This window comes from Aethalodelphis obliquidens, unplaced genomic scaffold (assembly GCF_003676395.1).
Source record: "Aethalodelphis obliquidens isolate GAN/ISIS:26980383/991018 unplaced genomic scaffold, ASM367639v1 scaffold75, whole genome shotgun sequence".
NCBI lineage: Eukaryota > Metazoa > Chordata > Mammalia > Artiodactyla > Delphinidae > Aethalodelphis > Aethalodelphis obliquidens.
Genome location: NW_020838019.1, coordinates 7,766,676 through 7,772,583, shown reverse-complemented (window position 1 = coordinate 7,772,583; position 5,908 = coordinate 7,766,676). Strand labels below are relative to the sequence as shown.

At 49.3% G+C, this 5,908-nt stretch overlaps 1 pseudogene; it reads right to left on the bottom strand.

The window, feature by feature from the left end:
- Window positions 1-2,191: 2,191 nt before the first annotated feature.
- LOC113612364 (mitochondrial import inner membrane translocase subunit Tim29 pseudogene) lies at window positions 2,192-4,016 on the bottom strand (annotated as a pseudogene).
- Window positions 4,017-5,908: the final 1,892 nt, after the last annotated feature.

The window sequence follows — 5,908 nt, the reverse complement described above, 5'->3', positions numbered from 1 at the left end:
CTTTCTTGCTAAGAAGGGCCTCTTGTGTTGTCTCACACCAGCCCGGGTGGCTCTCATCCATTTCGAGACATTTTTCTCCCTCTCCCAAGCACCTGCCCTCTACCCAGCACGCACAGCTCGGAAGCTCTGATCTCCACCAAAGCCTTGGACCATTTGGATTATTTCCTGAGCACTTACTGTAGTCACAGCCTGTCTTAGAAGACTTAGTAAAGGTAGGGAATTGATTCCCTGTATATACTAGTTTTCTCTATACTTACTAAATGTAAGACTGGAAACATTGATGTTGTTGATTTTGTTGTCATGTTCTGTTGCGTATGAGTTCTTGGGCCGTTGAATTCATTCATCCAACTCAATCATTTATTCATTCACCTACTAATGTTTCTGCAGTGTGCTTGGCCCTGTGCTGAACCTGGGGTTACAGAGAGGAATAATGCTCAGTTCCTATCTTTGGGAAATCAGTCTGGGGGGAGGGATGGACGTAATAGATATTTTACCATATGGCCAGGTAAACTGAATTATAGAAGCACATTGAACCGAGGTCTTGGTTGAAGGTTGAAGGGTGAGGGAGACCAGGACATTTTGGCATGTCCTGGTTTCCTTCCGTGTGAAGAAGAGTGGAATGTGCCGCAGGAACAGTGAAAGGCAGGCTGGGCCCAATCTGTGGAAGGCTTTGTAAGACAGAAGAAGGCGTTTAAACGTCATTCTGTAAGCAACAGGAAGCTGGCAGAGATTTTAAGCAGAGGTGTAACTCGATCAGCTTTTTATTAGGGAGATAACTCTGCATCAGGCGGATGGGATTCACTCTTAGAAAAGTTAATCCTTCCAGGGCAATAGGCACTTGGCTGCTGAGAAGCCTGGCTTTCAGCTCAGTGTTTGGAGGGTCTCGAGCGATATTGATGTAATTGAGCTTTTAGCAAAAAAGATGAAATCGTAATAGCCAATATGTCTAAAATGAAAAGAACGTGATTTGCCTTATAATAAGGTACCCCCCTTAAAAATAAATCTTTAATTCAACCTATGAATTTTTAATGCCAAGAACGCAGCATAATACTTTGAAATTGAAACTTGAGATACAGGCATGGCAAAAATCATCCCTACAGTGGATTTGGGGCATACAAATTGAGCAGTATGAACTATTGACACCTCCTGGTGGCAGCAGATGTGTGCTGTTTGCTTGGTCAAAACAAGAGGGAAATGGATCAAAGGCATGGAAAATAAATAACACTGGCAGCCCAGGAGGAAGGGATGGGAGGATGAAATGGCCCTGGTCTCAGGACCGACCTGGTAGAGACCTGCTGGAAGAGAGAGATGGCAGAGGGAGGCCTCAGGTGACCAGGGCCAGCCGCCACTGCTCCTAGTGAGAAGGGCTGAGCAAGGGCATCTGACAAATTTAAAACCAAAAGGTAGATGACTGAGATCGGTGTTCCAGAATGTCCGCTGGCAGTTCTTTTGTTGTTGTTGGTTTTTTTAAAATGTATTTATTTGTTTTTATTTTTGGCTGTGTTGGGTCTTCGTTGCTGTGTGCGGCTTTCTCTAGTTGAGGCGAGCGGGGGCTACTCTTCTTTGCGGTGCACGGGCTTCTCATTGTGGTGGCTTCTCTTGTTGAGGAGCACAGGCTCTAGGCACGCGGGCTCAGTAGTTGTGGCTCGAGGGCTCTAGAGCACAAGCTCAGTAGTTGTGGCGCACAGACTTAGTTGCTCCGCGGCATGTGGGATCTTCCCAGACCAGGGATCAAACCCGTGCCCCCTGCATTAGCAGGCGGATTCTTTTTCTTTTCTTCACCAGGAAAGCCCTCAGTTCAAAATCTAAAATGAAAAGTTGAAGTTTCTTAGGAGAGTCTGGGAGTCACCTAACAACTGTGATACCTCAGTCAGGGGAACCGTGAAGCCCAGTGAAAAAGCCTTATTTCTGTCGGAGGCTCCTTACCAACTCTGGCAGTGATAAACATGACATGGCATGTCGCTCTGCTCTCCCCAACCCCCAGACCAAGAAGGCTCTATGAATTAGCTTCAGCTCACAAGGAACAGGTCAGACAGAGGCCCCCAATTTTGTGAAATCCCAGGGAGAGAACACTACACGTAATTTATTTCTATCACTCTGCACCTGAGGCTTGCACACACCAACTGCACAGTCCCAGGCCAGCCGTCTGCCGGGGTTCAGAGCCCGGTCCGGACCCAGGCCGGACTGGGTTTCATCTCGCGACCTCCGATGGCACCAGCGGGTCGGCCTGGCTCAGGGCGACCTGGTCCTTCTTCTCCTGCTTTAAGACCTGCTCCTCCCACAGTGCCTGGACCACGTGATAGGCGGTGAGCACCACGGGCTTGGGCTTCTCCTCATCGAAGAGCCGCTCGTTGGCCTCCGGGTACAGCTGGTGGGGCCCGACTGCGTGCACATGTGCCGGCAGGTGCAGGAACTCGTGGGCCTTGAGGTCGCAGTCGCGCATCTGGTACCCCGGCAGCCACCAGCGGCCCACGAAGCCCACATCTGCGATCCGGTCCAGGAAGTCGGCCCAGCAGGGCAGCAGGTAGCGGCAGCGGGCCTGGTGGGGGCTGACCTGGGCGTTGAAGGGCGTCTCATACACCAGCGAGCATAGGCCCGGGCTCACGGGGTGCCGGTGGCCGCGACCCGGAAGTCAGAGCGGCTGCTGCAAGGACGCTTCCGAGTCGCGTTGCGTGAGGCGGCCGCCAGCGGAAGGAGGGTCTCCGACGCTTCGAGAGATCGCTCCAGGCCAGGGCGCAGCAGGCCGCCGCGTCCCTGCAGGCCTCGGAGGAGTCCCAGAGCGGAGCGAGGGCACCGGAGCCCAACCGCGCCCACTTGCCGGGCTTTGCAGACGCAGCGTCGCCCTCCCTTCCGCGGCCTCGGGACCAGAATCCCTCCGGAGCGGCCACCGCCCTTCTCTTCAGCTTGGCCAGGTATGCGAAGCGGAAGGCCGGGGGAGTCTCTTCTGCTCAAGCGCCAACATTGCGGTTCGTGGCCCCTTTTTAATTAAAAAAAAGAAAAGAAAATGAGATTTTACGACTGCTTGCGTAGAATAGAAATATTTGCCTTTATGCCAACATAGTGAAAGTATGCATCTTGCTTCTTGCAAGAAGCGGACGTTCTTCTGCTATGGGCCCCAGGGGCGCGGTGCCCGCAGCATCTCCTGGCAAAGTCGGCCCCGAGGGGGGGCAGCCGGAGAGGCAAAAGGTCACGCGGGGAAAGAGGTGAGCTTCGCTTTAAAGGAACCTGGAGGGCTTCCCTGGTGGCGCAGTGGTTGAGAGTCCGCCTGCCGAGGCAGGAGACACGGGTTTGTGCCCTGGTCTGGGAATATTCCACATGCCGCGGAGCGGCTGGGCCCGTGAGCCATGGCCGCTGAGCCTGCGCGTCCGGAGCCTGTGCTCCGCAACGGGAGAGGCCACAACAGTGAGAGGCCCGCGTATCGCAAAAAAACAGGAACTTGGAATCAAACTTGCACTCAGCCACTTATTCCTGTTTGGCTTCAGGCAAGTTATTTGCTCTGAGCCTCAAGTTTCTCCAACGTCAAATGAGGATAGTAAATCAGAGCAGCTCCCTAGGATTGCGGTGAGGGTTGAATGAGACAGTCCTCCAGACTCAGGCCTTTACGATTGCTCAGTGTCTGACATGTAGTAAGCGCTCCATAAATGGCGGCTGTTACTCTTCTTCTTATTTTATTATCATCGTCTTCCCTAAGGGTTTGACCCATTTGGCCAGTATGGTTGCTCAGCTCAGAGCAGGGCTGACACCTGTCTGCCCACCCACTTTCTCCCTGGCAAGGTGAGCAGGGATCTTTCCTCCTGCAGGCATTAGGCCTAATTCATGGTAGCCTCACTTCGGGTTCCTCTCGCAAAGAGACTGTGGGCCCATGGGGCTGCCAAGCCAGCTGGTTGGTAACGCCCACCCCTAGGCACAAGCTGATGAACCTCACCTGTGTTCATAGTTTGGGAGGGCAGCAGCCATCGCCCTGCTCTGTGACTGCTGAGATTATCACATTCCAGGGTGCTAAAAACCGCAATCATTATTTAACGCATTTGGTTGAGTTTCAAGCCTTTTTTTTTTTTGCTATGTACACAGATTATTATAAATTTTTTAAAAGTACACTATTTAAGGACCTGAATCTATTCTTACACATTATTACTGGAGAGTAAAAAAGTTCCATGAAATTTGAGTGTGTGTGTTTGGGTCTTTTGCTAGCCTAAAGTTTCCATAACTACATCTGTTTAAGATTCTGTGGGTATGGAAATCTCATATTGTTGATCTAGAAGGGCTATTTTTGCTTTACCAAAGGCCAATCACACAGGTCAGTGGCAACCCCTCCCCCCGCCTTGCTCAACTGCTGTTCTTTGGGCATTAATTTTAATGTTTAAATAGTAAGTGCGTTTTCCAGACTGCATAAAGCACTAGATAAGCAGAAGGCCACTGGCTTGGGAAGAGGAGAATGCTCAGCGAAGCCTTTCGCATAGAGAGAATGCTGAATATCTCCACCATTATTTAGCATCAGAATCAGTTATGGTTGTCTGACTGATGGACAATTTTTTCCCTACCTGCTCTCTTTGCAAGTGACCTATACTGTCTAGACAGTTGCATATTATTTATACATTCATTTCAGATTTTATGATTTTTGTTTGTTTCAGTAAAGTTGTGCAGGTTTCATGCAGCCAACTATTGGAAATGTACTTCATGAAAAGCCATATATTTGCACCAGGTGAATGCTTGCTTTCTTAGAGTTGTGTCACCATTAAAATTTTTAAAACGTGTTTTCTTTTTTTAAGAAAAGACCATTATATGAGCTCTGAAAAAAAATGAGACCAAACTTTCCAACACACACTCCCCTCCTATCTTCAGAGTACCAGCAGCAGGCCATGGAGAGAATTAAAGACAGCTAATTTCAAAGGTTCTTAATCAATTCAAGTTGATCCCATTTGTTGATTAGGGAGTCAAAACGCATTATTTGCATTCTGTTTCAAATTCAGAATTTTCTTCAGGAGATTTGAGGCTGGAGAAATCTCTTTCAGAGCGATCCCTTGGGCAATAAGGGAGTTAATTTGAAAACTCTGGTGAGTCTGATGGGTTTTGAAAGTTTCACATGAAACATTTATAATGGCTCCTTTCAGGGTGGTGGATTTTGGTTGAGTGTGTGTGTGTGTGTGTGTACTTGTGTGCGTGAGGGTTCTTCAGGAGTCATGAACCAGTGGCTGAAGCTTTGTGTAATTATCTGGGTAGTGAACAAAATGCCCCATTTCCATCCAGATACATGGTGTTCTGTAGACATTACAGTTGGAGAAGGGCGAATAGCACGAAGTTTAGGATTAAATGGAGGGACATTCCGTTCCCGAGGTGCATCTGAAGCTTGGGGCTAATTCTGTGCAGGTCTCAGGCCCCAAGTCTGACCAGCCCCACTACCTTGGATGCGCAGTTTGGAACTGTGTCTTTTCCTGGCTTCATTGTGGGAAGACTTTCTACATGAGACTGAAATTTGGTATGGGTTCCTTCAAGCCCATGACCTGGTGAGCTCTGGGAGACATGCCCTGACCAGCGTCAGAGGAAGTGAACCCGAGGGCCAGTTCTCCTGGGAGGACGTGCTCAGTGTAACCAGAAGTGAGGGCATGCATCTGGAAGTCCCTCCCCTCGGATTTCACCTCCCGCCCTCCCAACCCCAGTGAATTTTGCTAAAAAAATCCCAGCCCTGCTTAGAAAAGAAGCATGTTGATGTGTGTGCCCTACATATTGGAAGAAACTATTTCTTTGGGGCAAGATTATACATTAACCTACTTGCATCTCATTTATGTCAACTGGAGATGGTGAGGGTGAACATTTCATAGGAATTATATGAAGAAAAAAATGTAGCTCCAGCTGGATACACTTTGTTCTGTATCTTTGGAGTCTCACCCCTAGCCCCGCAATACGTACC